This window comes from Taudactylus pleione, unplaced genomic scaffold (genome assembly GCF_031769625.1).
Source record: "Taudactylus pleione unplaced genomic scaffold, aTauple2 ptg000201l, whole genome shotgun sequence".
Lineage (NCBI taxonomy): Eukaryota > Metazoa > Chordata > Amphibia > Anura > Myobatrachidae > Taudactylus > Taudactylus pleione.
In genome coordinates this window covers 60,148,462-60,157,905 of record NW_028284603.1, presented here as the reverse complement: position 1 = coordinate 60,157,905, position 9,444 = coordinate 60,148,462, and the positions used below count along the sequence as shown (strand labels likewise).

General features: G+C 38.7%; 24 non-coding genes across 24 annotated transcripts; all 24 read left to right on the top strand.

The window, feature by feature from the left end:
• The first annotated feature begins 130 nt into the window (after positions 1-130).
• Positions 131-246, top strand: LOC148518518 (U5 spliceosomal RNA). Its single transcript, XR_015879119.1, has one exon. It is a non-coding gene; the product is annotated as a U5 spliceosomal RNA (small nuclear RNA).
• Positions 247-524: 278 nt separating this feature from the next.
• Positions 525-640, top strand: LOC148518517 (U5 spliceosomal RNA). Its single transcript, XR_015879159.1, has one exon. It is a non-coding gene; the product is annotated as a U5 spliceosomal RNA (small nuclear RNA).
• A 277-nt stretch (positions 641-917) lies between these two features.
• On the top strand, positions 918-1,033 carry LOC148518516 (U5 spliceosomal RNA). Its single transcript, XR_015879035.1, has one exon. It is a non-coding gene; the product is annotated as a U5 spliceosomal RNA (small nuclear RNA).
• Positions 1,034-1,311: 278 nt separating this feature from the next.
• LOC148518515 (U5 spliceosomal RNA) lies at positions 1,312-1,427 on the top strand. Its single transcript, XR_015879077.1, has one exon. It is a non-coding gene; the product is annotated as a U5 spliceosomal RNA (small nuclear RNA).
• Positions 1,428-1,704: 277 nt separating this feature from the next.
• Positions 1,705-1,820, top strand: LOC148518514 (U5 spliceosomal RNA). Its single transcript, XR_015879066.1, has one exon. It is a non-coding gene; the product is annotated as a U5 spliceosomal RNA (small nuclear RNA).
• A 277-nt stretch (positions 1,821-2,097) lies between these two features.
• Positions 2,098-2,213, top strand: LOC148518513 (U5 spliceosomal RNA). Its single transcript, XR_015879019.1, has one exon. It is a non-coding gene; the product is annotated as a U5 spliceosomal RNA (small nuclear RNA).
• A 278-nt stretch (positions 2,214-2,491) lies between these two features.
• On the top strand, positions 2,492-2,607 carry LOC148518512 (U5 spliceosomal RNA). The gene has a single exon (XR_015879100.1). It is a non-coding gene; the product is annotated as a U5 spliceosomal RNA (small nuclear RNA).
• A 278-nt stretch (positions 2,608-2,885) lies between these two features.
• On the top strand, positions 2,886-3,001 carry LOC148518511 (U5 spliceosomal RNA). The gene has a single exon (XR_015879150.1). It is a non-coding gene; the product is annotated as a U5 spliceosomal RNA (small nuclear RNA).
• Positions 3,002-3,276: 275 nt separating this feature from the next.
• On the top strand, positions 3,277-3,392 carry LOC148518510 (U5 spliceosomal RNA). Its single transcript, XR_015879118.1, has one exon. It is a non-coding gene; the product is annotated as a U5 spliceosomal RNA (small nuclear RNA).
• A 278-nt stretch (positions 3,393-3,670) lies between these two features.
• LOC148518509 (U5 spliceosomal RNA) lies at positions 3,671-3,786 on the top strand. Its single transcript, XR_015879062.1, has one exon. It is a non-coding gene; the product is annotated as a U5 spliceosomal RNA (small nuclear RNA).
• Positions 3,787-4,063: 277 nt separating this feature from the next.
• Positions 4,064-4,179, top strand: LOC148518508 (U5 spliceosomal RNA). The gene has a single exon (XR_015879059.1). It is a non-coding gene; the product is annotated as a U5 spliceosomal RNA (small nuclear RNA).
• Positions 4,180-4,457: 278 nt separating this feature from the next.
• On the top strand, positions 4,458-4,573 carry LOC148518507 (U5 spliceosomal RNA). The gene has a single exon (XR_015879018.1). It is a non-coding gene; the product is annotated as a U5 spliceosomal RNA (small nuclear RNA).
• A 278-nt stretch (positions 4,574-4,851) lies between these two features.
• On the top strand, positions 4,852-4,967 carry LOC148518506 (U5 spliceosomal RNA). The gene has a single exon (XR_015879116.1). It is a non-coding gene; the product is annotated as a U5 spliceosomal RNA (small nuclear RNA).
• A 278-nt stretch (positions 4,968-5,245) lies between these two features.
• Positions 5,246-5,361, top strand: LOC148518505 (U5 spliceosomal RNA). The gene has a single exon (XR_015879097.1). It is a non-coding gene; the product is annotated as a U5 spliceosomal RNA (small nuclear RNA).
• Positions 5,362-5,638: 277 nt separating this feature from the next.
• Positions 5,639-5,754, top strand: LOC148518504 (U5 spliceosomal RNA). Its single transcript, XR_015879168.1, has one exon. It is a non-coding gene; the product is annotated as a U5 spliceosomal RNA (small nuclear RNA).
• Positions 5,755-6,032: 278 nt separating this feature from the next.
• On the top strand, positions 6,033-6,148 carry LOC148518503 (U5 spliceosomal RNA). Its single transcript, XR_015879177.1, has one exon. It is a non-coding gene; the product is annotated as a U5 spliceosomal RNA (small nuclear RNA).
• A 278-nt stretch (positions 6,149-6,426) lies between these two features.
• Positions 6,427-6,542, top strand: LOC148518502 (U5 spliceosomal RNA). Its single transcript, XR_015879109.1, has one exon. It is a non-coding gene; the product is annotated as a U5 spliceosomal RNA (small nuclear RNA).
• Positions 6,543-6,820: 278 nt separating this feature from the next.
• LOC148518501 (U5 spliceosomal RNA) lies at positions 6,821-6,936 on the top strand. Its single transcript, XR_015879135.1, has one exon. It is a non-coding gene; the product is annotated as a U5 spliceosomal RNA (small nuclear RNA).
• A 278-nt stretch (positions 6,937-7,214) lies between these two features.
• Positions 7,215-7,330, top strand: LOC148518500 (U5 spliceosomal RNA). Its single transcript, XR_015879068.1, has one exon. It is a non-coding gene; the product is annotated as a U5 spliceosomal RNA (small nuclear RNA).
• Positions 7,331-7,608: 278 nt separating this feature from the next.
• On the top strand, positions 7,609-7,724 carry LOC148518499 (U5 spliceosomal RNA). The gene has a single exon (XR_015879083.1). It is a non-coding gene; the product is annotated as a U5 spliceosomal RNA (small nuclear RNA).
• A 277-nt stretch (positions 7,725-8,001) lies between these two features.
• On the top strand, positions 8,002-8,117 carry LOC148518498 (U5 spliceosomal RNA). The gene has a single exon (XR_015879044.1). It is a non-coding gene; the product is annotated as a U5 spliceosomal RNA (small nuclear RNA).
• A 279-nt stretch (positions 8,118-8,396) lies between these two features.
• LOC148518497 (U5 spliceosomal RNA) lies at positions 8,397-8,512 on the top strand. Its single transcript, XR_015879043.1, has one exon. It is a non-coding gene; the product is annotated as a U5 spliceosomal RNA (small nuclear RNA).
• A 267-nt stretch (positions 8,513-8,779) lies between these two features.
• LOC148518496 (U5 spliceosomal RNA) lies at positions 8,780-8,895 on the top strand. Its single transcript, XR_015879134.1, has one exon. It is a non-coding gene; the product is annotated as a U5 spliceosomal RNA (small nuclear RNA).
• Positions 8,896-9,173: 278 nt separating this feature from the next.
• LOC148518495 (U5 spliceosomal RNA) lies at positions 9,174-9,289 on the top strand. Its single transcript, XR_015879094.1, has one exon. It is a non-coding gene; the product is annotated as a U5 spliceosomal RNA (small nuclear RNA).
• The last annotated feature ends 155 nt before the right edge of the window (positions 9,290-9,444 follow it).

Sequence of the window (9,444 nt, the reverse complement as noted above, 5' to 3'; positions counted from 1 at the left end):
GTGCATATGATGCATATATCCAGGGGAAGCCTGGTGAGAAATTTTCTCTTCTTTCTTTGAAATTTGTGCTCACTTTCTGTTAAATGAGGACTGATGGCATGACACTCAGCCAACCAGAGGAATTTTGGTCATGCTCTGGTTTTTCTTCAGAACGCACAAATCTTTCGCCTTTTACTAAAGATTTCTGTGGAGAGGAGCAAAACTGAGTTTTGTCTCAATTTTTGCATGCCCCAGGTTATTGGGGTTTCTTTTTATCAATTTAAAAACAGAAGAAGTCTGCCTTTTTGGAAGTGAGCTCATTTGCATAGCAAGGACAGCTAATGTGCATTTCTTTTTCTAGAGATATTTCTTGACAGTTTTAATTCTTGAAAGTTCTGGGTGCACACGGAATACAGTGCAAATGATGCATATATCCAGGGGAAGCCTGGTGAGAAATCTTCTCTTCTTTCTTTCAAATTTGTGCTCAATTTCAGTTAAATGAGGACTGATGGCATGACACTCAGCCAACCAGAGGAATTTTGGTCATGCTCTGGTTTTTCTTCAGAACGCACAAATCTTTCGCCTTTTACTAAAGATTTCTGTGGAGAGGAGCAAAACTGAGTTTTGTCTCAATTTTTGTATGCCCCAGCTTCATGGGTTTTCTTTTTATCAGTTTAAAAACAGAAGAAGTGTGCGTTCTTTTAAGTGAGTTCATTTGCATAGCTAGGATAGCTAATGTGCATTTCTTTTCTAGAGATATTTCTGGACAGTTTTAATTCTTGAAAGTTCTGGGTGCACACGGAATACAGTGCATATGATGCATATATCCAGGGGAAGCCTGGTGAGAAATCTTCTCTTCTTTCTTTGAAATTTGTGCTCACTTTCTGTTAAATGAGGACTGATGGCATGACACTCAGACAACCAGAGAAGTTTTGGTCATGCTCTGGTTTCTCTTCAGAACGCACAAATCTTTCGCCTTTTACTAAAGATTTCCGTGGAGAGGAGCAAAACTGAGTTTTGTCTCATTTTTTGCATGCCCCAGCTTAATGGGGTTTCTTTTTATCAGTTTAAAAACAGAAGAAGTGTGCCTTCTTGGAAGTGAGCTCATTTGCATAGCAAGGACAGCTAATGTGCATTTCTTTTTCTAGAGATATTTCTTGACAGTTTTAATTCTTGAAAGTTCTGGGTGCACATGGAATACAGTGCAAATGATGCATATATCCAGGGGAAGCCTGGTAAGAAATCTTCTCTTCTTTCTTTCAAATTTGTGCTCAATTTCAGTTAAATGAGGACTGATGGCATGACACTCAGCCAACCAGAGGAATTTTGGTCATGCTCTGGTTTTTCTTCAGAACGCACAAATCTTTCGCCTTTTACTAAAGATTTCCGTGGAGAGGAGCAAAATTGAGTTTTGTCTCAATTTTTGCATGCCCTAGGTTAATGGGGTTTCTTTTTATCAATTTAAAAACAGAAGAAGTCTGCCTTCTTGGAAGTGAGCTCATTTGCATAGCAAGGACAGCTAATGTGCATTTCTTTTCTAGAGACATTTCTTGACAGTTTTAATTCTTGAAAGTTCAGGGTGCACACGGAATACAGTGCAAATGATGCATATATCCAGGGGAAGCCTGGTGAGAAATCCTCTCTTCTTTCTTTGAAATTTGTGCTCACTTTCTGTTAAATGAGGACTGATGGCATGACACTCAGACAACCAGAGGAATTTTGGTCATACTCTGGTTTCTCTTCAGAACGCTCAAATCTTTCGCCTTTTACTAAAGATTTCCGTGGAGAGGAGCAAAACTGAGTTTTGTCTCAATTTTTGTATGCCCCAGCTTAATGGGTTTTCTTTTTATCAGTTTAAAAACAGAAGAAGTGTGCGTTCTTTTAAGTGAGTTCATTTGCATAGCTAGGATAGCTAATGTGCATTTCTTTTCTAGAGATATTTCTTGACAGTTTTAATTCTTGAAAGTTCTGGGTGCACACGGAACACAGTGCAAATGATGCATATATCCAGGGGAAGCCTGGTGAGAAATCTACTCTTCTTTCTTTGAAATTTGTGCTCACTTTCAGTTTAATGAGGACTGATGGCATGACACTCAGACAACCAGAGGAATTTAGGTCATGCTCTGGTTTCTCTTCAGAACGCACAAATCTTTCGCCTTTTACTAAAGATTTCCGTGGAGAGGAGCAAAACTGAGTTTTGTCTCAATTTTTGCATGCCCCAGCTTAATGGGGTTTCTTTTTATCAGTTTAAAAACAGAAGAAGTGTGCCTTCTTGGAAGTGAGCTCATTTGCATAGCAAGGACAGCTAATGTGCATTTCTTTTTCTAGAGATATTTCTTGACAGTTTTAATTCTTGAAAGTTCTGGGTGGACACGGAATACAGTGCAAATGATGCATATATCAAGGGGAAGCCTGATGAGAAATCTTCTCTTCTTTCTTTCAAATTTATGCTCAATTTCAGTTAAATGAGGACTGATGGCATGACACTCAGCCAACCAGAGGAATTTTGGTCATGCTCTGGTTTTTCTTCAGAACGCACAAATCTTTCGCCTTTTACTAAAGATTTCCGTGGAGAGGAGCAAAACTGAGTTTTGTCTCAATTTTTGCATGCCCCAGCTTAATGGGTTTTCTTTTTATCAGTTTAAAAACAGAAGAAGTGTGCGTTCTTTTAAGTGAGTTCATTTGCATAGCAAGGATAGCTAATGTGCATTTCTTTTCTAGAGATATTTCTTGACAGTTTTAATTCTTGAAAGTTCAGGGTGCACACGGAATAAAGAGCAAATGATGCATATATCCAGGGGAAGCCTGGTGAGAAATCTGCTCTTTTTTTCTTTCAAATTTGTGCTCACTTTCAGTTAAATGAGGACTGATGGCATGACACTCAGACAACCAGAGGAATTTTGGTCATGCTTTGGTTTCTCTTCAGAATGCACAAATCTTTCGCCTTTTACTAAAGATTTCCGTGGAGAGGAGCAAAGCTGAGTTTTGTCTCAATTTTTGCATGCCCCAGCTTAATGGGTTTTTTTATCAGTTTAAAAACAGAAGAAGTGTGCCTTCATGGAAGTGAGTTCATTTGCATAGCAAGGACAGCTAATGTGCATTTCTTTTTCTAGAGATATTTCTAACCAGTTTTAATTCTTGAAAGTTCTGGGTGCACATGAAATACAGTGCATATGATGCATATATCCAGGGGAAGCCTGGTGAGAAATCTTCTCTTCTTTCTTTGAAATTTGTGCTCACTTTCTGTTAAATGAGGACTGATGGCATGACACTCAGCCAACCAGAGGAATTTTGGTCATGCTCTGGTTTTTCTTCAGAACGCACAAATCTTTCGCCTTTTACTAAAGATTTCTGTGGAGAGGAGCAAAACTGAGTTTTGTCTCAATTTTTGCATGCCCCAGGTTATTGGGGTTTCTTTTTATCAGTTTAAAAACAGAAGAAGTCTGCCTTCTTGGAAGTGAGCTCATTTGCATAGCAAGGACAGCTAATGTGCATTTCTTTTTCTAGAGATATTTCTTGACAGTTTTAATTCTTGAAAGTTCTGGGTGCACACGGAATACAGTGCAAATGATGCATATATCCAGGGGAAGCCTGGTAAGAAATCTTCTCTTCTTTCTTTCAAATTTGTGCTCAATTTCAGTTAAATGAGGACTGATGGCATGACACTCAGCCAACCAGAGGAATTTTGGTCATGCTCTGGTTTTTCTTCAGAACGCACAAATCTTTCGCCTTTTACTAAAGATTTCCGTGGAGAGGAGCAAAACTGAGTTTTGTCTCAATTTTTGCATGCCCCAGGTTAATGGGGTTTCTTTTTATCAATTTAAAAACAGAAGAAGTCTGCCTTCTTGGAAGTGAGTTCATTTGCATAGCTAGGATAGCTAATGTGCATTTCTTTTCTAGAGATATTTCTTGACAGTTTTAATTCTTGAAAGTTCTTGGTGCACACGGAATACAGAGCAAATGATGCATATATCCAGGGGAAGCCTGGTGAGAAATCTTCTCTTCTTTCTTTCAAATTTGTGCTCACTTTCAGTTAAATGAGGACTGATGGCATGACACTCAGACAACCAGAGGAATTTTGGTCATGCTCTGGTTTCTCTTCAGAACGCACAAATCTTTCGCCTTTTACTAAAGATTTCCGTGGAGAGGAGCAAAACTGAGTTTTGTCTCAATTTTTGCATGCCCCAGCTTAATGGGTTTTCTTTTTATCAGTTTAAAAACAGAAGAAGTGTGCTTTCTTTTAAGTGAGTTCATTTGCATAGCAAGGATAGCTAAAGCGCATTTCTTTTTCTAGAGATATTTCTTGACAGTTTTAATTCTTGAAAGTTCTGGGTGCACATGAAATACAGTGCATATGATGCATATATCCAGGGGAAGCCTGGTGAGAAATCTTCTCTTCTTTCTTTCAAATTTGTGCTCACTTTCTGTTAAATGAGGACTGATGGCATGACACTCAGACAACCAGAGGAATTTTGGTCATGCTCTGGTTTCTCTTCAGAACGCACAAATCTTTCGCCTTTTACTAAAGATTTCCGTGGAGAGGAGCAAAACTGAGTTTTGTCTCAATTTTTGCATGCCCCAGCTTAATGGGGTTTCTTTTTATCAGTTTAAAAACAGAAGAAGTGTGCCTTCTTGGAAGTGAGCTCATTTGCATAGCAAGGACAGCTAATGTGCATTTCTTTTTCTAGAGATATTTCTTGCCAGTTTTAATTCTTGAAAGTTCTGGGTGCACATGGAATACAGTGCAAATGATGCATATATCCAGGGGAAGCCAGGTGAGAAATCTTCTCTTCTTTCTTTCAAATTTGTGCTCACTTTCTGTTAAATGAGGACTGATGGCATGTCACTCAGACAACCAGAGGAATTTTGGTCATGCTCTGGTTTCTCTTCAGAATGCACAAATCTTTCGCCTTTTACTAAAGATTTCCGTGGAGAGGAGCAAAGCTGAGTTTTGTCTCAATTATTGCATGCCCCAGCTTAATGGGGTTTCTTTTTATCAGTTTAAAAACAGAAGAAGTGTGCCTTCTTGGAAGTAAGCTCTTTTGCATAGCAAGGACAGCTAATGTGCATTTCTTTTTCTAGAGATATTTCTTGACAGTTTTAATTCTTGAAAGTTCAGGGTGCACACAGAATACAGTGCAAATGATGCATATATCCAGGGGAAGCCTGGTGAGAAATCTTCTCTTCTTTCTTTGAAATTTGTGCTCAATTTCTGTTAAATGAGGACTGATGGCATGACACTCAGACAACCAGAGGAATTTTGGTCATGCTCTGGTTTCTCTTCAGAACGCTCAAATCTTTCGCCTTTTACTAAAGATTTCCGTGGAGAGGAGCAAAACTGAGTTTTGTCTCAATTTTTGTATGCCCCAGCTTAATGGGTTTTCTTTTTATCAGTTTAAAAACAGTGGAAGTGTGCGTTCTTTTAAGTGAGTTCATTTGCATAGCTAGGATAGCTAATGTGCATTTCTTTTCTAGAGATATTTCTTACCAGTTTTAATTCTTGAAAGTTCTGGGTGCACATGGAATACAGTGCATATGATGCATATATCCAGGGCAAGCCTGGTGAGAAATCTTCTCTTCTTTCTTTCAAATTTGTGCTCACTTTCAGTTAAATGAGGACTGATGGCATGACACTCAGACAACCAGAGGAATTTTGGTCATGTTCTGGTTTCTCTTCAGAACGCACAAATCTTTCGCCATTTACTAAAGATTTCCGTGGAGAGGAGCAAAACTGAGTTTTGTCTCAATTTTTGCATGCCCCAGCTTAATGGGTTTTCTTTTTATCAGTTTAAAAACAGAAGAAGTGTGCTTTCTTTTAAGTGAGCTCATTTGCATAGCAAGGACAGCTAATGTGCATTTCTTTTTCTAGAGATATTTCTTGACAGTTTTAATTCTTGAAAGTTCTGGGTGCACACGGAATACTGTGCAAATGATGCATATATCCAGGGGAAGCCTGGTGAGAAATCTTCTCTTCTTTCTTTCAAATTTGTGCTCACTTTCAGTTAAATGAGGACTGATGGCATGACACTCAGACAACCAGAGGAATTTTGGTCATGCTCTGGTTTTTCTTCAGAAAGCACAAATCTTTCGCCTTTTACTAAAGATTTCCATGGAGAGGAGCAAAACTGAGTTTTGTCTCAATTTTTGCATGCCCCAGGTTAATAGGGTTTCTTTTTATCAATTTGAAAAGAGAAGAAGTCTGCCTTCTTGGAAGTGAGCTCATTTGCATAGCAAGGACAGCTAATGTGCATTTCTTTTTCTAGAGATATTTCTTGCCAGTTTTAATTCTTGAAAGTTCTGGGTGCACATGGAATACAGTGCAAATGATGCATATATCCTGGGGAAGCCAGGTGAGAAATCTTCTCTTCTTTCTTTCAAATTTGTGCTCACTTTCAGTTAAATGAGGACTGATGGCATGTCACTCAGACAACCAGAGGAATTTTGGTCATGCTCTGGTTTCTCTTCAGAACGCACAAATCTTTCGCCTTTTACTAAAGATTTCCGTGGAGAGGAGCAAAGCTGAGTTTTGTCTCAATTATTGCATGCCCTAGCTTAATGGGGTTTCTTTTTATCAGTTTAAAAAAAGAAGAAGTGTGCCTTCTTCGAAGTAAGCTCTTTTGCATAGCAAGGACAGCTAATGTGCATTTCTTTTTCTAGAGATATTTCTTGACAGTTTTAATTCTTGAAAGTTCTGGGTGCACACGGAATACAGTGCAAATGATGCATATATCCAGGGGAAGCCTGGTGAGAAATCTGCTCTTCTTTCTTTCAAATTTGTGCTCACTTTCAGTTTAATGAGGACTGATGGCATGACACTCAGACAACCAGTGGATTTTTGGTCTTGCTCTGGTTTCTCTTCAGATCGCACAAATCTTTTGCCTTTTACTAATGATTTCCGTGGAGAGGAGCAAAACTGAGTTTTGTCTCAATTTTTGCATGCCCCAGCTTAATGGGGTTTCTTTTTATCCGTTTAAAAACAGAAGATGTGTGCCTTCTTGGAAGTGAGCTCATTTGCATAGCAAGGACAGCTAATGTGCATTTCTTTTTCTAGAGATATTTCTTGACAGTTTTAATTCTTGAAAGTTCTGGGTGCACATGGAATACAGTGCAAATGATGCATATATCCAGGGGAAGCCTGGTGAGAAATCTGCTCTTCTTTCTTTCAAGTTTGTGCTCACTTTCAGTTAAATGAGGACTGATGGCATGACACTCAGACAACCAGAGGAATTTTGGTCATGCTCTGGTTTCTCTTCAGAACGCTCAAATCTTTTGCCTTTTACTAAAGATTTCCGTGGAGAGGAGCAAAACTGAGTTTTGTCTCAATTTTTGCATGCCCCAGCTTAATGGGGTTTTTTTTTATTAGTTTAAAAACCGAAGAAGTGTGCCTTCTTGGAAGTGAGCTCATTAGCATAGCAAGGACAGCTAATGTGCATTTCTTTTTCTATAGATATTTCATGACAGTTTTAATTCTTGAAAGTTCTGGGTGCACATGGAATACAGTGCAAATGATGCATATATCCAGGGGAAGCCTGGTGAGAAATCTTCTCTTCTTTCTTTCAAATTTGTGCTCACTTTCAGTTAAATGAGGACTGATGGCATGACACACAGACAACGAGAGGAATTTTGGTCATGCTCTGGGTTTTCTTCAGAACGCACAAATCTTTCGCCTTTTACTAAAGATTTCCGTGGAGAGGAGCAAAACTGAGTTTTGTCTCAATTTTTGCATGCCCCAGCTTAATGGGGTTTCTTTTTATCAGTTTAAAAACAGAAGAAGTGTGCCTTCATGGAAGTGAGTTCATTTGCATAGCAAGGATAGCTAATGTGCATTTCTTTTCTAGAGATATTTCTTGACAGTTTTGTTTCTTGAAGTTTCTGGGTGCACACGGAATACAGTGCAAATGATGCATATATCCAAGGGAAGCCTGGTGAGAAATCTGCTCTTCTTTCTTTCAAATTTTTGCTCACTTTCAGTTAAATGAGGACTGATGGCATGACAGTCAGACAACCAGAGGAATTTTGGTCATGCTCTGGTTTCTCTTCAGAACGCACAAATCTTTCGCCTTTTACTAAAGATTTCCGTGGAGAGGAGCAAAACTGAGTTTTTTCTCAATTTTTGCATGCACCAGCTTATTGGGGTTTCTTTTTATCAGTTTAAAAACAGAAGAAATGTGCCTTCTTGGAAGTGAGCTCATTTGCATAGCAAGGACAGCTAATGTGCATTTCTTTTTCTAGAGATATTTCTTGACAGTTTTAATTCTTGAAAGTTCAGGGTGCACACGGAATACAGTGCAAATGATGCATATATCCATGGGAAGCCTGGTGAGAAAATTTTCGCTTCTTTTTTTGAAATTTGTGCTAACTTTCTGTTAAATGAGGACTGATGGCATGACACTCAGACAACCAGAGGAATTTTGGTCATGCTCTGGTTTCTCTTCAGAACGCACAAATTTTTCGCCTTTTACTAAAGATTTCCGTGGAGAGGAGCAAAACTGAGTTTTGTCTCAATTTTTGCATGCCCCAGCTTAATGGGGTTTCTTTTTATCAGTTTAAAAACAGAAGAAGTGTGCCTTCATGGAAGTGAGTTCATTTGCATAGTAAGGATTGCTAATGTGCATTTCTTTTCTAGAGATATTTCTTGACAGTTTTAATTCTTGAAAGTTCTGGGTGCACATGGAATACAGTGCAAATGATGCATGAAGCCAGGTGAGAAATCTTCTCTTCTTTCTTTCAAATTTGTGCTCACTTTCAGTTAAATGAGGACTGATGGCATGTCACTCAGACAACCAGAGGGATTTTGGTCGTGGTCTGGTTTCTCTTCAGAACGCACAAATTTTTCGCCTTTTACTAAAGATTTCCGTGGAGAGGAGCAAAACTGAGTTTTCTCTCAATTTTTGCATGCCCCAGCTTAATGGGGTTTCTTTTTATCATTTTAAAAACAGAAGAAGTGTGCTTTTTTGGTAGTGAGCTCATTTGCATAGCAAGGACAGCTAATGTGCATTTCTTTTTCTCGAGATATTTCTTGACAGTTTTAATTCTTGAAAGTTTTGGGTGCACACGGAATACAGAGCAAATGATGCATATATCCAGGGGAAGCCTGGTGAGAAATCTTCTCTTCTTTCTTTCAAATTTGTGCTCACTTTCAGTTAAATGAGGACTGATGGCATGACACTCAGACAACCAGAGGAATTTTGGTCATGCTCTGATTTCTCTTCAGAACGCACAAATCTTTCGCCTTTTACTAAAGATTTCCGTGGAGAGGAGCAAAGCTGAGTTTTGTCTCAATTTTTACATACCCCAGCTTAATGGGGTTTCTTTTGATCAGTTTAAAAACAGAAGAAGTGTACCTTCTTGGAAGTGAGCTCATTTGCATAGGAAGGACAGCTAAAGTGCATTTCTTTTTCTAGAGATATTTCTTGACAGTTTTGATTCTTGAAATTTCTGGGTGCACACGGAATACAGTGCAAA